This window comes from Erythranthe guttata, chromosome 3 (assembly GCF_056151865.1).
Source record: "Erythranthe guttata isolate IM_541 chromosome 3, IM_541, whole genome shotgun sequence".
Lineage (NCBI taxonomy): Eukaryota > Viridiplantae > Streptophyta > Magnoliopsida > Lamiales > Phrymaceae > Erythranthe > Erythranthe guttata.
In genome coordinates this window covers 12467017-12487500 of record NC_142535.1, presented here as the reverse complement: position 1 = coordinate 12487500, position 20484 = coordinate 12467017, and the positions used below count along the sequence as shown (strand labels likewise).

Genomic DNA, 20484 nt, shown 5'->3' with positions numbered 1-20484 from the left:
AAAATAAAATATATATTTACTACATGAAAAATAAAATACATATTTCGAGGGTATGTGTTGAGTTCTTATTGGTTACAGTTATTAAATTAGTATTACATTAGGTTATCGGTTCACAGTTCAGAACCGCCGGTTGTTTACATGAAATAATAAGAATCGCAAACACCCGAAAACGGCTGTTTGCGGGTAGGTTCTTGAACTGGCAGTTTGGACCGGTGTGTATTTATAATATTTGGCCCCGCCAAGATTTATAACAAAATTAGGTGATTTTAGGACTTGTTTGGATTGAGTGATTTGGAGATGGATTTCAAATCTCCACCCCTCATTTTTAGTTGATTTTGGAGCAATAGTGATGGATTTCAAATGACTCCAAAATTGGAGTCATTTCAAATCCATTCCCCAAATCAAATCCCTCCTCAAATCCCTCCATCCAAATGGACCCTTAGGTAATATTTGGACCCGCCAAAATTTAAAAACAAAATTAGGTGATTTTGGGTAATATTTTATTAATATAAGTTTTCCCATCCCACCCCCAATTTTTTCAAACATAAGCTTAAGGTCCTTAATTTTTTTTCTACACTCTAATGTAAATTTATATATGTTTTCACATTTATCATTACATGAATATAATGTATTATGATTAAAATGTATACTAGTGGAAGAATCTATAAGAATTTATGTATTCTTGTATGTATAATGAATGTCTATAATTTCCTTTTTGAGGCGATCTCCCTGAACACTAAAATTTGTAAGTTATCGCACGTCAAAAAGAAGTTCTTGCATAGTTTTTGCTTTCTTTTTTTTCCTTACAAATTTCCAAGAACTACATTGAAACTAAGTTCTTTGCCACTGAATCGGCCTCGAAGAAGAATAGTACTGATGGTTTTGCGGCCGTAAACTTAAAAATCATCAAAATTAAAGTATTTAACAATAGGTAATACAATCAAATAAATAAGTTATTTAACGACATTAAGTGAAAGTTGATAGTTTTGTCAATTTAGTATGAACATTATGAGGCATTTTGGATTAAAACAAATTCTTGGGATTTAGTGGATTATTTTTTTTGGTTTAGGTCCTTTTTGTATTTTTTTCCCAAATATTTATAGTTGGTTTTTTTTTTTTTTTTTTTTTTTCGCACAGTAGTTGATTTTAATGATTGCTTTATAAATAGTTAAATGTTTGTCCCATGTTGATAGAAGAAATAATTGTCCGCATTATGTTAAAAAAACAAGAGTTTGGCGATGGGATAGCACCAATTATATCTCTCTTTTTTTTTCTTAATCTACTTTTTGGCGCCAATTATTGAATAAATTCATGCACACACGTGAAGTACATGTAGGCACATCAAGACTAAATTTAAATACTAAAAAAAAAACAAATTATCTAAACAAATATCGAAAAGCCTCAATCTAATATTCATCAATGTGTATGAAATGTTTGAAGTATAAGATTAAGATCAAGATCTAATATTTAATCTCTCTTGATGAATTCTTCTTTCGATTTTTCAATGCAAAGATTAAGATCAGTGGCGGAGTCATGATTTGATATTATGGTGGCTTAAATTGTAAGGGTTTAGGGCCATTCACTTCCATTTTTTTAAGAAGTTATTCGTAAAATACAACTCATAATATAATTATTGGAGCCCTTTAAACTAAAATTGGGTGGGCTGCAAATGAATTGAATGCGCGAATTAGATGGAAACAACACTAAAATAGCATTAAACAATTGAGTGAGGGTAGGCGTTATTGGAGATATTAATATTAAATGATACATTTCACTAAAAGCTTAAACTTTTAGTTGAGATGGTCATTCAACATGGTATCAGAGCCATACCAAATGAAAAGGTGCTGAGGTCGAATCCCACAACCACCCATTCAAAAATATTTCAAGTGCAATGCTTCAAATGTAATTCGCGCCTGCACTTGAGGGGGCGTATTGGCCGGAGATATTAATATTAAATCATACATTTCACTAACAACTTAAGCTTGCTTTTGGTTGAGATGGTCATTCAACAGACGTCAACCCACCTCACACTCCACATAGATCCGCTCCTGATTATGATTAAGATGGTTTATAATTTCAATCGAAATTAATACTTGATTCTCCGTCGTTTTCAATTTGTGTTTTTTTGAGATTTCTCTGTCATGCCATCTAGTGCTCGAATTTGGAGGAATACTACAGTTGAAGGATTATATGTGATGGAACTTGTGCAATTGTCTTGTAATAATGGAGTTCTTTGTACTAAAGTGTCTGTCACTGTTTAGCACAATTGACTTGACAACATTGTTCAGATAACAACGTTAAATATGTTAGCTAACAAATTTGTTTTATCTATACAAAAATATTCTTCTAATTCATGATGTTATGTTTACCCTTTGGCTAAGGAAAAGAGATTAAAATTTTATGCTAGCAATATTTATTTTGAATGTATATTTGATCTAGTGCATTGTGATATTTGAGGGCCATATAAAGTGCATTTGGTAGTTAATTGTTCTAGGTTTACCTAGACTCATTTGCTCAAATTAAAAAGGCTGTGTTTTATGTTAATATTCCAAAAATTAATTTTGTGGTAAACACTAAATTTAATAAATCATTAAGTTTTCAGGTCTGATAATTCTAATAGTCAACTTTCAAATTTGTGTTTCATAAATTGAGAGTTGTTAATTATTTTTCATGTAGATTAACTCCACAATAAAATTGTATTGTAGAAAGAAAACATCAACATATATTAAATGTAGCTAGATCATTTTTGTGTTTTCAGCCACATGATCTACACAGTCAACAAAATTTTATTTCCACAGATTGATATATTTCATGAACATATTGTAGCAACAAATTCTTATCTGCGATTTAAACAAACAAGAAAAACTTGCACAAAAATAATTTTATTGAATTAAAATAAAATATTGCGGGTTACAAACTCTAATTTAATCCTCTGATTCTTCTCTCAAGAAAAATATATGATTGACTTTGAATTTCGGAGACGAGTCGTTGACTTGATCTTCACCGGATTTGATTTGGATTTGAATAACGTCTTCCGAGGGTCTTGCGACTTGAATCTCGGATCGAACGCTGAACTTCGACGGATTTTGACTTGAAGATCTTGGAGTTCTTGATGGATTTGGCCCTTCAATCAGCTTCCTTCGATCTTGATTTGATGTTAATAACGTTAATTCGAGGGTTTAGCACCGTAATCTCGAATTAAACGCTTTAACCGTAATCTCGAATTAAACGCTTTAACGCCTTGATTTGATGAATAACACCTCCGATTTGATGAACTCCTTCGATTTGATGAAGAACGCCTTGAATTTGATGAAGAACGACTTGAATATTGTAGAGAGAATTTTCTCCTACGGTTTTTTTTCTTCTTGAGTTGTGTTTTTTTGAATTGTGTAGAGAGGGTCCCTATTTATAGTGGTAGAATAAGAGTCCTACTTAAAGTCTACTTGATGATGTGGCGCGATTTGATTGACTCTCTTTAAATTGATATTTATCTCTTATAACTTGGAAGAGAAGAAACAATCCTATTGGTCAATAATTAATTGATAATTATCTCCATGACTTATTTTGCAAGATAAATTATAATCTTGGGATTCAATTTAATATAATATAAATTATATTAAATTTACGTGACTACAAATGCCCCCTCGAGACTTGTTCACGGACAATGCGTCTTGGAGTGAATGAGTCTCGATAATTGCTTAACTTCAATTGCAGTTTGATCTAGCAAAGCACATACATCTTTTGAAATCATGACTGGACTTAGAGAGATTCTAAGTTGCCTACGTACCCTATAGTGGGGTCAAGTCATAACGTAGTTCAAAATATATCATTTTGAGGGATGTCGTGCACAGTTTATACTCATGTGGACAAGGAGAAACATTTGCAGTTAAGCTCGTACTGAAGGAGCATTTGACTTGAATTTGTAGATAGTTTATGCTCGTATCAAGGAGCCTTGACTTGATTTAGATATATAGATAGTTTATGCTCGTATCGAGGAGCCTTGGCTTGATTTGGATATATAGATAGTTTATGCTCGTATCAAGGAGCCTTGACTTGATATGTATAGATAGTTTATGCTCGTATCAAGGAGCCTTGCCTTGATTTAGATATATAGATAGTTTATGCTCGTATCAAGGAGCCTTGACTTGATTTGAATATGTAGATAGTTTATGCTCGTATCAAGGAGCCTTGACTTGATTTGGATATATAGATAGTTTATGCTCGTATCAAGGAGCCTTGATTTGATTTGGATATGTAGATAGTTTATGCTCGTATCAAGGAGCTTTGACTTGACTTGGATATGTAGATAGTTTATGCTCGTATCAAGGAGCTTTGATTTGATTTGAACTTGTAGACCTTTTAAACTCGTGTCGATGAGTGCTTCACTTGATTTGGACATGTAGACCTTTTAAACTCGTGTCAAGGAGTACTTCACTTGATTTTTTGACTTATAGACCTTTTAAACTCGTGTCAAGGAGTACTTTATTTGGTTTGGACATGTAGACCTTTTAAACTCGTGTCAAGGAGTATTTCATTTGATTCGGACATGTAGACCTTTTAAACTCGTGTCAAGGAGTGCTTGATTTGATTTGAACATATAAACTTTTTAAACTCGTGTCAATGAGTACTTTGTTTGATTAGGGCATGTAGACCTTTTAAACTCGTATCAAGGAGTATTTTATTTGATTTGTCATATTGCATAGGATGTTGTTTCTTTAAGGACTTGCCCCGGCCCATCCTCATGATCTTCTTGTTCTTCTTCAACATGTTCTTCTTTGAGCTGATATGATTTTTGGAATGAAGGTTCTTCGACTTCATTTGCAGTTATGGTCAATTCCATATCATGTGCTCGAGTGGCCAACTCTTCAAAACTTTTAGGTTGAATTCCTTGGAGGATATATCGGAGTCCCCATTGCATTCCTTGGATGCACAGTTCAATAGCTGATGTCTCGGGCAGTCGATCCTTGCAATTAAGACTCAAATTTCTCCAACGGTTGATGTAGTCGATGACAGGTTCCTTCATCCACTGGCGGGAATTGGTGAGCTCAATCATGCTGACTGTTCTTCGAGTGCTGTAAAAGCGGTTGAGAAATTCTTCCTCTAAGTGCTTCCAACTATCGATGGAGTTTGCCCCCAAATCAATGTACCAATCAAACGCATTGTCTTTGAGCGATCTAACGAATTGCTTGACGAGGTGATCTCCATACGTGCCGGCATCATTGCAAGTCTCCACGAAGTGTGCCACATGTTGCTTGGGGTTGCCTTTGCCGTCAAATTGTTGGAACTTTGGAGGTATATAGCCCATTGGCATCTTTTAGAAACATCGATCCTTTGCGTGTATGGCTTGACATAGGTTGATGGCGACTTCGAGCTTCCTTCCAACTTGTCTTTGATGGTTCCACTGATCAGCGTCATCACTTGATCTACATGAATCATCCCTTCTGGAGAAACTTGAAGTTCTTGAGCTGAAGCCTTCTCGTTTTCAACTGGTTGTTGCTTTGTGGATGTCTCGACTTCGTCTTGAACCTCTATCTGATTCTCCACAGCTTGACTAGCATCGGCTTTGTCCATCTTGTTGATCAACTCGGCAATTTCAGAATCTCGTTGTTGAACATGCTTTGCGAGTCCCTCAATGGCCTTTGTCAAACTTGCAATTTGCTCCTCCATGGTTGTAGCGTTTGTTGTCATGACGGATGCCACCTCTGAGTAGCCTGATGTTGAACGAGGCGTGGGTTGTGAAATCTCTCGTTTTGAACCTTCCACGTCTGCGCTTGTGTTGACAAGAGGTGGTAAGCCTTTCTGAATGGTTTGAGGCGTCGAGTTAGTCTCAGAGGATGCTTGCAGCTTCTTAGCCATAATCCTTGTACCTAAGCCCACACTTGATGAATCCGAAGTAGCAATCTTCATTGTGAATGTAGAGCAGTCACTGCAACACTTCGAGGATCTTCGAGAGAGAGAAGAGATGACCGGTAGAGATGTCCCACCCGGCGTGCCAAAATTTGTAGCAACAAATTCTTATCTGCGATTTAAACAAACAAGAAAAACTTGCACAAAAATAATTTTATTGAATTAAAATAAAATATTGCGGGTTACAAACTCTAATTTAATCCTCTGATTCTTCTCTCAAGAAAAATATATGATTGACTTTGAATTTCGGAGACGAGTCGTTGACTTGATCTTCACCGGATTTGATTTGGATTTGAATAACGTGTTCCGAGGGTCTTGCGACTTGAATCTCGGATCGAACGCTGAACTTTGACGGATTTTGACTTGAAGATCTTGGAGTTCTTGATGGATTTGGCTCTTCAATCTTCCTTCGATCTTGATTTGATGTTAATAACGTTAATTCGAGGGTTTAGCACCGTAATCTCGAATTAAACGCTTTAACCGTAATCTCGAATTAAACGCTTTAACGCCATGATTTGATGAATAACACCTCCGATTTGATGAACTCCTTCGATTTGATGAAGAACGCCTTGAATTTGATGAAGAACGACTTGAATATTGTAGAGAGAATTTTCTCCTACGGTTTTTCTTCTTCTTGAGTTGTGTTTTTTTGAATTGTGTAGAGAGGGTCCCTATTTATAGTGGTAGAATAAGAGTCCTACTTAAAGTCTACTTGATGATGTGGCGCGATTTGATTGGCTCTCTTTAAATTGATATTTATCTCTTATAACTTGGAAGAGAAGAAACAATCCTATTGGTCAATAATTAATTGATAATTATCTCCATGACTTATTTTGCAAGATAAATTATAATCTTGGGATTCAATTTAATATAATATAAATTATATTAAATTTATGTGACTACACATATATATTTTGTTTTTGATAATGCTTCTTGATGTTTGATTACATGACATATGATTATGAATTGCCATTTATTATTGCTTCTTTCGCTGATGATGTTTATCCATCCCCTCTACTCAATCACCAGACGAGCTTCCGAGCAGGGGCGGACTCAAGGGGTTTAGGCTAAAATGGTATAAAATTTTAACTTTGAGGACGACAGTATATAAATTAATAGATAAATAACACAAAGTATTAAAAAGTAATAAAAACATGTAAAAAAAAATTCCTGCAGGGGTGGGACCCCCCAAGACATACCTTGGGTCCGCCCATGCCTCCGAGCCTCAATATGGTCCTACACCTGAAATGAGGAAAATTAAACATCATGCATGTCAAACTAGATGCTTGTCTAGCAGATTTTAAGGTAATTTATTGGTTTCACCTCACACATTTTATTCACTTTTCAAGTTCATGGGCTACGAGATTGTATCCATTCCTTTCGAAAAATTTAATATCAACATCTCGGATGACTATTAGCCAACCCTTTACAAGCAAGTAGCAAGATGTTTTGCTCAACAAGAGGGTGTTGATTACACTGACACTTTCTCTTCGGTGGCCAAGCTAGTGACTGAAGATTCTACTTGCTTTAGCCGCTATAAATTGGTGGGAATTACATTAACTTAATGTAAATATTTTTTTCTTAAATATTGTTGTTTAAACGAATAAATATCTGAAACTTCGACAAGGATATACCCAATAGAAGGCTTGTTCGGAGGATTTTATACCTTCCTATAACAAGGCCTGGTATCACATATAAAGTCCATTGGCTCAGTCAGTTTGTTTCCGATCCAAAAAGTTCCCATCTTCAAGTTATACACAATGTTCTCCGATATGTCAAGTTTCGTCCAGGCAACATAATTTTTTATTCTTCTATGTATTCTTTTTTTTGCCAGAACAAAAAAAATATTTTATAGCATTGAAGCGTACGGGAGCCTTGTTAACAACCTTGTTGGCCTAAAATAAGGAAAATAATACACACTAGCTAATTACATCATTTTCGACAATTGAAAATACCTAATTTATACATTTACAAGAAATTGGGAAGGTTGCTAGGTATGAATAATCTCTCTTGACAATTTGTGGTGATGATCTAGCATGGCTAAATAATCAACGACCCTATTTTGCTCCCGATCTTCCACGACTGCACAAGCAAAATTCGCGATAGATAATATTGCACGCTCCGTGCGATGCTTGCATTTCTTGAACTAACTCTTTCGTATATTTAGAGTGCAACTATCTTATCACATTTTGAATGACCAGAACAGCACATAACTCTTGCAACACTGCTCGCACCTCAGCCATTAGCGCGGCACAATTTTAAAGAAAAGTCGAAAATGCAGCCACCTCGCCTAACCCCCCATGATGATTTGCAATGGATGATGCTCGTCCCATTGATGTGAGAAGTGTACCATATAATGGAGAATGAGCGGTATAGATTCTTTTCATATTTGAGCTATTTTTAATTTTTTTTTTTATGAGATACATAAATTTTCTTTCTATCCAAAATATATAATATTTTAGACGAATAATTATTACAATTACTATTCATGTCGGATATACAAACATACAATTAATATTGAATCTCACAACTATTCTACTTAGGGATGGAAAAAAAACTCGAACCGCTAGTTATCCGCGGGTATCCGCTTCGTTTAAAACCCGTTAACGAAACCATTAGGGTTTGGTAATGGTTTTGGTAAAATAAAAGAAAACCGTCATGATTTTGGTATGGTTCTGATTTTAGCTTTACGGTCATGGGTACCCGACCATTTAATATATATTAATTCAACATAATATGAATAAAAAAAATAATTTAGCAAAATTTTAAATAAAGTATTAAATAATTTAGGGAGAATATATTTGTATAATTTTCTTTTCTTTTTCTCTTTCTCTTTTCCGAGAGTTACTTAAACGTTAATGGACCAAAAGTTATTTTTATTAGCACAATTTAAATGGTAAATGAATATCCGTGAGTATCCGGATATTCGTGGTAATGATTCTGGTATTTCCATTAACTTTTTAAATGGGTTTGGTATGGTCATGGTTTGAGCTATATTAAATAGTAATAATTATGGTATTGTACTTTTTCGAGGGTACCCGCTCCGCTGCCATCTCTAATTCTACTCCATCCGTTCCAAATTAACTGTCAGTTTACGGAGTTTTTCTTATTCCATATATTTGTCTCTTTAGAATTCTAATGATGCATTCATTATTATTTTTTCAACAATACCTTTATTAGTTACTAGCATTTTTCCCCGTGCGATGCACGAGATATTATTTAAATAGTGAAAAAAAAAATCAAATTTAATACTTAATAAGAAAATATAGTACACTAATATAGTAAAATTTAATAATGTAGTATTATTCATATTTTATATAACATTAGTTTTTTTTTTAATGTTACATATTAAGATTTATAATCCAAATAAATCGACTAAGATTTAACAAATTGAATTTCTAACTTTATCTCTTAAGATTTGAGATATATTGATGAAAAATAGGAGATTAATAATTGTCAAAAATTATAATTAAAAAGTTAGTAGAGAAAAAAATATTAAAAATAAATAATTACATAAATATCAATAACGTAGGATTCTTCACGGTTTAGTTTTAATTCTGATAATTATTAAATATTATAGTTAGAAATTAGTGGAGAAAAAATATTAAAAATAAATAATTACAGAAATACCATTAGGGTTTTTTAGGGTTGCCCATCGTTTCTTTCTTTTATATATAAGATTAGTTATTACTCTTAATTTGTTGAGATATAAGTTATAATTAATTACATGAATATTTTAGTCATATTATATGTCTTTTTCTAAAATCCACACATATTTATTACTCCCTCCATGCCAAAATATCTGTCGCTTTAGGTTGTTGCGCACATATTAAGAAAATTAATAAATGTGCGTCGATTTTAGAGAAAAATATATAGAATGACTAAAATATCCATGTTATTAATGTTGTTTTCATTAATTTTCAATCAATTAATGAATAATAATAAGGGTAAAATTGAAAAAATAGTAATTAATGCGTCATTGAAATTGTAAAGTGACATATAATTTGAAACAAGAAAAATCTCCCAAAGCGACAATTAATTTGAAACGGAGGGAGTAATTTTTTTTAATATGTGCGCAACAACCTAAAATTAAACGTCAATTATTTTGGAACGAAGAGAATATTATTTATGTATATATTTGGTATATTAGGTATGTCAACAATTTTATACTTTTTCATTAACTTATCATAGTTATTTATTTTTACAAATATACGATCTTTGAATTATATGCATGTAAATATTTTTTACTTTTATTATTGAACTATTAAATATTTTAATAATTTAGTTTATAAGTACAAGATTTGTGTTAAAATATATGCTTTTAAATGGATGACAATGTGGTGAGGTTTTCAATCCCAGTCCCCATCCTGCTCTGGAGTTCCCCATCCCAATCCTCGTCAAAGTTGCCGAATTTTATGAGTCGGGTATCCCTACATTTGCCCCGTGAAGTCCCCGCAGCTACTTGCCACTGCAAAAATCCCCATTATTTTTGTATATAAAAACTCAATCTATTAAAAAAAAATGAATAAATTTACTTATAATCTAGACTTACTTCAATTAAAAAAAAAAAAACCCTACAAAATGCATATTAATTCTTTTTAACGAGAAGCATATTTATTAACAAGTTCACTTTGTGAAGACGAGCCTACAACAACAAAAATAAAAGTTACTTTCAATCTGTACAAATTAAATTAAATAAAAACATAAATAAAAAAATAATATTTAATTATTTAAATTTTAATATAATAACTAACAAATATATGCAAGTAATATAGTGTGGGGAGAGAGTTGTTAACACCAATACGGGGAACGATCACAAAACGCGCCTGTAGCTCAGTGGATAGAGCGTCTGTTTCCTAAGCAGAAAGTCGTAGGTTCGACCCCTACCTGGCGCGGTTATTTTTATTTAATAAAATATGGTTAAAAACTAAAAAGTCCAATTTTGATTATTTTTATTTAATAAAATATGGTTTAAAAACCAAAAAGTCCAATTTTGGCAAAACAGCTTCTTTGCCTCCATACTTTGGACGTTTTTCCACTTTGTCCCCAAATAAAAACAAATTGCACGATCATATTATAGAGAAAAAAAAATAAATAATTGGCCAATTTACAAGGGTGAGTTTTGCTATAACCCGCGAGCTTATGAACCACACACATTCCTAATGATAACTATATAACAGTTTTTCTGTATAGATATTGCCAACATAATTCTATAATTCTAAATAGGGATGGTTTCGTTAGATTGTCGAATATTTTGATTAATACCGTGTACCTATCGAATCATATGGTATTGAAAAATCCGATACCGTTACCGTACCAACAATTGCGGTATACAGTTATTTGGTACCGTTATGTGGTATTCTACCATGTGGTATTCTACCATTAATTTTAAAGTGTTACACTTTGAATGATATAAACTACAATAAGACCATCTTTATGAAAAAGGGTTATCTGCTGATATTACAACCACGAGGGGGTCATCTGCCAAAGCCTGTAACCACAGGGGGGTTAAGTGTTATTTACCCTACAATATATTGCATTATAAATACAATAGATAACTATATGTATTTAATAAAATACTTTTAAAATAGGGTAAATAACAAATAGACATATGACAAGAGTACTTAATTAAAAATAGGATATCCTATTTCTTTGTCTTGCAAATAAAAACACCTCATTCAAACTTATTTACAAAAAAAATAAAAAAACTCTTTCATATATACCAAATTACCACCACCAACTCCTTGAAACCCTAATTCTATACCCATTTCATGATTTACACCCTAATTTCACTAATTAACCAATTTTTACAGCCATCGCTGGTCAGCCGCCGTTGACTTTTTTTTTTCCTGGCAGATAAGCCGCCGTTGATCGACGGTCTCCGGCGTTGACTTATTTTTTTTTATAAAAAACTTGAAAAAAAAATTAATTTACATTAATATTACTGTCCTGGCCTTAGTGTCTCAAACAGTAATGTTGCAGTAAAAAACATAATATTACTTGTCCGAGACAGTAATTTTACTATATTAATTAATTTTACCGTCTTGGCCAATTTTGCTGTCTCCGACCATAAGAACTATCTCCTGCATTAAAATTACTATTTGGCACATAAATATTAGTTATATTATAGTTTGGGATAGTAATATTAGTAATATTACTGGTTGATACAGTAATATTAGTAATATTACGTTTTGGCATTCAATATTACAGTGTCAGACAATAATTTTATTGCTAACACAGAGAGAAATTAAAAAGATTAAAAAAAACAGTCAACGCTGGAGACCGGAGGGCGGTCAAAGGCGGTTGACTGGCCGGAAAAAAAAAATTCCGAAAACAAAAGTTTTCAAAAAAAAAAAGAAAAAAAAACTTCAACGCCGATATCTGGCCGGGATAAAATATTTCAGAAAAAAAAATTATTTTATAAGAAAAAAATATTTTTTCAAAAAATTATGAAAATAACAAGTAACGTACGTTTTCGAAGCAATTCTCGAAATCTGACAAAACGGCCCCGACAACCACTGTGCCAAATTCAATTTCCTACGTCCTTGTATTTTTTATTATTTGTTTTTTGTCGGAAAATTTTTGGAAGTTCGGCACCGGCTGGGCCGGTGTGCAGCAACGGTTGGGCTGGTGTGCGGGGCTGCCTTGCCCAAACTAGTCATTCCCGACGTTTTCGAAGCAATTCTTGAAATTTGACCAAACGGCCCCGACAACCACCGTGCCAAATTCAATTTCCTACGTCCTCGTATGTTATATTTTTTCAAATCCAGGGTCAATGTGCAATATTGATAAAGTTAGAGTATAATGGATGAATTTGATGAAAAATATATTTTGAGGGGTATTTTAGACAAAAAAGATGGGATGAGTTTACTTGCGAAACTGTTTTTTATAGTAAAAAATAGAAAAAAATATTCTTTTATGTCTAACTCTAATATATATGGGGAAATATGCAATAGCCCCCTCAAGTGGAAAATATTTTAAACTAAACCTAAATGGCTTTAAAGACTTTTATCTACACCCAAAGTTGTATTCTAAATTAGTGAGACCTCCGTGGACGAGTGTGAGAAGATCAAAATACCCTCAACTTCTACAACCCCTAATAATTTGCCCCACCTCTATCATTTTCATCTTTCCTCTTCTCCACCTCTCCACCTCTCCACCTAAATCCCTCAACTCTCTCCCAAAATTTCGACATTCCTCCACTGTCGTTGCCGCTGCCACCCGTTACCGCCGTCTCCTCCATCCAAATAAATCTCTTTCTCACTTGGTCGTTATCTCTCTCGATCTCTGTTTTTTCTTTCTCCAAATCTGTACAACACCACCACCGTCGCCGCTCATAGTTGCCGCCTCATGCGTCTCCACATAAATCTCTTTCTCTTTTTTTTTTGTTATCTCTCTCTCGATTTGTCTGTCTATCTTTTCTTTTCCAGATGTATACACTACCATCACCGTCGCCGCCTCCCTCACTCTCTCTTTCGTTCACCGTCGTTACTGCTGCTGTCGTCGACTCCCCCTCCCTCTCTTCCGTTACCTTTCTATCTCATGTTTGTTTTTGATTTTTTTTTTTTTTTCCCTCCAGGTCTGAATGTACAGTTTCTTATTTGAGCAGCAACAGTAAAATGACTGTAGTCATATTCGAATATGACTATTGTTGAATATGACTGTAGTTATATTCGAATATGTTAAATATTCTCGTTTCAAGAGGACTTGTAATAATAAGATTCAAATTGTGATTTTTGTGTGGATGTTGATTTGATTATTTTCGTAAATATTAGGTAATCTTCAATGTTTCTATATAATTTGGTAAACATGACTGTAATACACTATATAATCGGAGTTTTTAAGTTGAAAATGTAAAAAAACCAATATAAAGAAAGAATATGACTACAATTGATATATACAGTCACATATAGTCATAGTAGACTATGGTCATATTCGGCGTAGTAAACTTATCGGGAAAAAAAATTAATTTTTTGTTTAAGAAAAAATAAAAATAAAATTATTAAAAAAAATAAAAATAAATGCTAAATGCAGTCCGAAATTGATAAAATACTGTCCAAATTGCTAAATGCAGTCCACATAGTTACTGATGCAATAGGTAAATGAGGGGTATTTTAGGTAAAATAAAACTAGGTAGTATTGCAAATGATGAATTTAGGGTTGAGTTTATCTCTATTTCTTAGCCGTTTGAGGGATTTATTGCTAAAGGCAAATTGACTTGATTATTATAAATCAAGTTATTGAATATTTCGAATAAACCCCTAAATTCAAAACTATGTATTTTTTACGATAATTTTGCAATGCAGATTTTGTTTCAATAATCATAATTGTAGAATTTCCTCTAAATAAATATATATTCATATATACATTTAAGAGGTGCGTCTATTATCCTTAAGAAAAATCCTTGAGTATGATTCCATACGTTTCCTAAATTATAATAAAATGTATTATACAACGCATAAAAAGTGCAATTTGACCAAAATCACATAACGGAAAAAATTGCATGTATGACCCTAAATAAGATATTTCCAATATCATAAACTAAGAATTTGTATTAAATATATGTTGATAAATCTAATTAGAAAAAAATAATAATTAGATACACTAATTTACCCTTACCTATACATCTTACACTCTATATAAACCTTGTATGTATCTATATCTCCCAAAAGAGCATACATACAAAAAATATATATAACCAAAAACAAATATGGCTTCTATCATTCTTTGGTTCACAATTTCATTAGCACTCGTATGCAATATTTGTGAAGCCGATTCGGTAGATATTCTTTCGTCTAAAAAGTCCGAAGATCGGTCGTCTTTAGCATCGGGTGGTGGGATCGACTTTCGACTTTTAGCTCGAATTATAGTCGGCCAATCAGAAAAAACGGCGAGGAGGGCTTTAACCACGGCTAAATATCTACCCAACGCGCAAAATGCGCAGAAAGTCGTGTGCACGAAGAATCTGAGTGAGGCGATTGGTTACATCGTAAATTTAGGAGAGTTGCTTGATCCAGGTAGCGTAATTGATGCAGTGAAGAAAATAGATATACAGAAAAGAGTGTTCTCTGCTATCACTTGTATCTACACTTGCGAGGCTGCGTATAACGCTAACGGACCGCCGCCTCAACTTAAAAAAGACATGAAAGAAGCCATCAATTTGGTGTATCAAGTTTACAGAATTTCTTTCCGTTTGTAATTCCGTTACGGGGAGGTATGTTATATGCTGCAGGAATGTAGTACGTAACTTTATTCTTAAATAAATATTTGAGAATCTAAATTAATCTCTATAAAATGCAAGTCCCTTTTTTTTTTTTCTTTTCTTTCCTAAGATAATCTAAATTAGTTCTGTACATAGTAGTCTTATATATTTGAGATGTGAAAATGTCGTTTCAGTTTCAACTTCAAAAATGATTTTGACCATTTTGGAGGCGGAATTTGGTAAAATTCAAAACACGGAAGTTGTAGTTCTTTAAGTTAGCTTTCTTATATAACTTGAATCACCCAAATTGGATGTTGGATGAGAAAGATATGAATGAGTCGATGAACAATGTTTACAACTTGAATGTTTAGGGCTACCTAAAATTCAAAACTTGATTCGTTCATGCATAATTTTGTCATACAACATCCAATATTCTAGCTGACGGTTCAAGTTGTTATTTCGAATTTTGCCAAATCTAACTATAAATTGGTCGAAATCACGTTTGAAGACAAAACAATATTAGTAAAATTAAAACATCGTTTTATTAAGTTAAATCACTACTCATTTATTCACCTAGCACGTAAAAAATTAACTGGTGTGACTTGCAAATATAATAAATCAATAATTTAGTGATAATTTTGTGTGCCTTACAAGTCTTTTTACTCACACCAAAATGCAAAATCCCTTTGCCCCCAGGTCCCATGCATCCCCTGATTTGACAGGTTTTGATGGAGGAATGTAAATTATAGTCATTTTTACAGTACATTGTCTTCTCCTGCCGTGTTTAGTGAATCATTTACACGGCATAATTAATATTAAATTATACATTTATTTAATGAAATTCATACCATCATCTAATATTATGTTAATTAATCATACATCAGTAAATATAAACAAATACACTAATATATAACAATAATGTACAAAAGTTTAACCTTACTAGACCTACAACATTTGACATTGTATATTTTTTTTTCTTTTTTTTTTCTTTTTTTTTTCAAGTCAAACCTTTATTAATTCTTTTGTCTTTTACCGCCTGTATAAATAGTCTTTGTGTACAATTCATGTATTAAATTAAACGAATGAATTTCATATATTTAATGGTAAATTTAACACACTAATAACTCTTATTAGTTATTTTCGTTTTTATTTCAATGTATCAAAAATTATAAAAGACAATCGTATACATGAAGTCTTAAATAAATGGATTTCATGATATATGGATATTCACGTTTTAATTTGGAACCTCACTGAGTCTGATTCTATTCTTTTAATATTGATTCCATTAATCAATAATCATGCATTTGTGCACAATAACTGGACATAATATACTGATTTAATAACTATGCATAATTTGATATATTATTAGAGGCAGGCCCGTTACAGGGATTTTGGGGGCCAAAGGCGAACTTTGTGAAGGGAGTCGAAACAGACCCCTTGTATATTTAGCTAAATTAATATAAAAATGAATGCATGCTATATTTTTCGTGACAAGATATTAACATTGAAATAAGTACTAAAAATATTTGTAGTTAAAAAAAAACTAATAAATAATCTCGAAACAAATTTCGGTGTTACTGAAAAATAACTCTTCTTGCTTTTTGAGCTGCAAAATTACTAATCAAACTACTGAAATCAAGTTTTTCTGTCAAATCTTTTCCAACTGATAACATATCTAATCCATTTAGTCTTTCTTGGCTCATGGTTGATCGGAGGTAAGACTTGATTAACCTCAAATTTGAGAAAATTCTTTCTGCAGAGGCAACTGTGACTGGTATGGTCAATAGTATCTTATAAGCAACCCATGCATTCAGAAAACTCTCATTCATCGCTTTCAAGTAATTCAACACTCCAATTGCCGTTTCTGCTTCTTTCGGTAGAATTTCTCTCAGCACTCTTGATTCATTAAATAAATCTTCTCCGTCGTCAATATCAGATTACATATCGTGTTTTAAAAAACATTGAAGCTTAACACAAGAAGCCATCAGACATTCATCGTCTACCAATTTCCACTTCCTTAAATCTAACAAAAATCCAAATTGTCCTTCAAACTTTTGAAAATCTTCAAATCTCTGTCTCAATGAAGTAAGAGCTTGATCAATAACAAACATGAAAAATTCAACTCTAAAGGTTTCTTCTGCAAATTGGGGTGTGTATTCATTCTCATTCTCGTCAAATTGCCTTATTCTTTTAATTACCCTTCTCGTCCGAAATACGGGTTGAACACCCAATTTTGTGGCAATAAGTTGAGCTTGTTTTTTGGCTTTCTAAATACCTGTTTCTCTGTACTCTTCAAAAAGAATGATGAGTCCTTTCAACTGCCGCAAAGCTTCATCCATATGCATGTCTTCATTTTGAAGTGTCTTACTGACACTATTCACAAAAAATAATAAATCATACCAAATAATCAAACTCATCAAAAAAATCAAAGTTTTCAAATTCATTTATGATCAAACCTTCAGCTTCACTAGTTATTGTTCCACCTTCATCGCTGTGTGCCAACTCAAGTAAAGCATTTCTAACTCCTTCGGTTTGTCGTAGCAATGATTTCACGCTTTCAATACGACTTTCCCATCGTGTTTGGACAATGGCTTAAGAGTAAGACCGATAACATTAGCCTTCATAATATCCCACCGTTCTGTTGAAGCAGAAAATAGGCAATATATTCGTTGAATAACCCCAAAAAAGTTTTTACCTTTGAGACAACAACTGGCCATATCACAAAGTGCAAGATTCAGACTATGACAACCACATGGCATGTAGAAAGCTCTTGGATTTCGATCAAGTAATCTCTTTTGTACACCTTTGTGTTTTCCCTTTATATTCGACCCATTGTCATAACCTTGACCTCTTATATCATTGATGTTTAGCTCAAGAGTATCTAATACCTCTTCTAGTTCACTTCAGAAACTCGAAGAAGAACTCCTCAACTTTTATTGGGCTTATAGTAACATCCACACATCGTATCACAAGAGTCATTTGCTCTTTATGGCTTACATCAGTCGTACAATCAAGTATAATAGAGAAGTATTTTTTTTTCCACGATAGCCCTCTTGACTTCACAGACAATAAATTAATCAATTCATTTTGAATCTTGTTACCGAGATAATGGTAATGAATCTCTTTTGTTTCAATTCTTCGAACATGTTCTTGCATTATGGGATCAAACATTGCAACCATTTCAATGAACTTCAAAAAATTTCCATTTCCATATTTATGAAGTGTTTCATTATCCCCTCTATATGTCAAATTTTGTTGTGCAAGAGTTCTCACAAGTGCAATTATTCGAACCAATACTTGCTGCCAATAATCTTTCTCTCTATTAATTTGTTCTTGCAAACCTTTATCAATTGTTTCATTTTTCTTTAGCCGCATCTCCAATTCGATCCACTTACTCATACAAATAATATGTTCATTGCTGCCTTTATGACTATGTAGTCTATGAACAAGATTTTTCAAATCCTTAAAACCACTGGTCGCCAATTGAGTATTATTTGACTCATTCTTGAATAATTTGCAGCAAAAACAAAAGACCTTATTAGCAATTTTGGAATAAACTAACCACTTTCTCTTGTGCCTCTCTCCATTTGGAAATTGTCGGACGTAATGAGTAGAAGAGAAATGTCTACAAAAATCGTCAAGAGGGTACACCAAATCATCATCCACATCTCTTACAGGGCCTCGTTCTACCAAAAAGTCTCTCGTCTTTACATCAAGTTTGTCCCATTTGATTTGATCATCACTTACTTGGTCACTGAGCACTTGTTCAACTTGTGGATCATTGTCACCTCCATCCTTGGTTGTTTTCATTTCTTGTTTGCCATCTACAGTTGGATTTTCTAACTCCACTGTTTCACTGTCATTGACATCCCGTTCACCAATTCTTCAACTATTTCTATATTATTAACTTGTTTATCATCAAAAAATCTATGCAAACCTCCTCTTCTTTTCATAGATTGGTCAAGTTCGTCTCGTTTATCCTTCATCTTTCTCTTTTCACATCCAGAAGGATATACTTTAGGTGTAGGACCCATGACCACGGCAATAAGAAATTCTGTACCAAAACAAGAAAATAACTCATCAAAATATGTATTATAAATTACAATATATAATGAAAATATCACTTTCAATACAAGAAATATATTGAAATATTAGTCCTTCATAGTTTATTCATTAAAAAGAGAATAACATGAACATATATTTTTATTCCATTGATCAACATAAAAAAAGAAAAAATATATTATGGTATACCAAATAATGAAGATGTAGCCTGTAGCCGCCTGTCGATTTCAATCTGGGTAGAGGTCGGAAAAACGTAGAAAAACAACAATTGACAGAAAGTAATAACAACAGGATCAATAAATTTGGTGACCTGAATTTTGGAATTTAAGAATGAAATTTGCGGGATCTGGTTTTGAAATTTAAGAAGATGAGTGAGAATTTGCGGTTTCAAAATCTAGAATTGAAGATTAGGAGTTGAAAATTTGGTGGATATGAAAGCCCTTAGGGTATTTGATTGTTTTTTTCATGATAAAAAATTGAAACCCTCAATTTATTTGTTAGAGAAAAGAACGTGAATGAGGCAAAGGAGAGAAATAAAATAAAGAGAGAAGGTAAGAAAATAAGGAGAAAAAGGTTAAGGGGATATTACGTGAAAATAGAAAATAGAAAAAAATAAAATTTCTTAATAGATTTTATGTTTTATTTTATATATTCTTTAAAAAAAATTAATTAGGTAAATCATAGTTTGGAAAAAAATGGCCTTAAATAAAAATATTATAAATAAATTTTATTATAATATAAAGATTTTTTTTTTCAAAATCGGGGGCCCCTAAATTTCGTAAAAAATCGGGGGCCCAAGGCGGTCGCCTTTCTCGTCACCCCTCAGAACCGGGCCTGATTCGAGGCACTGTATTAAGGCTAATTAAGAGGGTGTTTGGTTAAGATTATTGGATGTTAAAGACATCTTGTACAATGTTTAAGAGCTTATAAGATCTTCAAAAGTATTTTGTATTTTTTTTTTCGTAAAGATCTTAAAAATTAAAAAAAATAAGTTCACTACAAGAAAATGCAAAACATGCAACGATTTCTTTATCGACAAGATTAATTTCGTTCCCATTAGTCATATTTTACCAATGAAATATAGTATTTGTGCCCAAAGATTAATGTTTTTATAACAAGATATTTTTGTTGCCATTGAATCTCATAGGCAACGAAAAATATTGTCGTGAATAGTATCAATATATATATTTTGCAACAAATTTAATGTAAGAAAACAATTTTTTTTTTGTTGCAAAAGAGTATTTCTTTCTGCTAAGATGTAATATTTTAGTAAATACATTTATAACGGCAATGAATTTACTTTTTCGCCAATA

The 20484-nt window shown here is 32.7% G+C and overlaps 1 non-coding gene and 1 pseudogene across 1 annotated transcript; one reads left to right on the top strand and one right to left on the bottom strand.

Annotated features, from left to right (window-relative positions):
* Positions 1–4690: 4690 nt before the first annotated feature.
* LOC105971256 (uncharacterized) lies at positions 4691–5907 on the bottom strand (annotated as a pseudogene).
* A 4822-nt stretch (positions 5908–10729) lies between these two features.
* TRNAR-CCU (transfer RNA arginine (anticodon CCU)) lies at positions 10730–10802 on the top strand. Its single transcript has one exon. It is a non-coding gene; the product is annotated as a tRNA-Arg (tRNA).
* The last annotated feature ends 9682 nt before the right edge of the window (positions 10803–20484 follow it).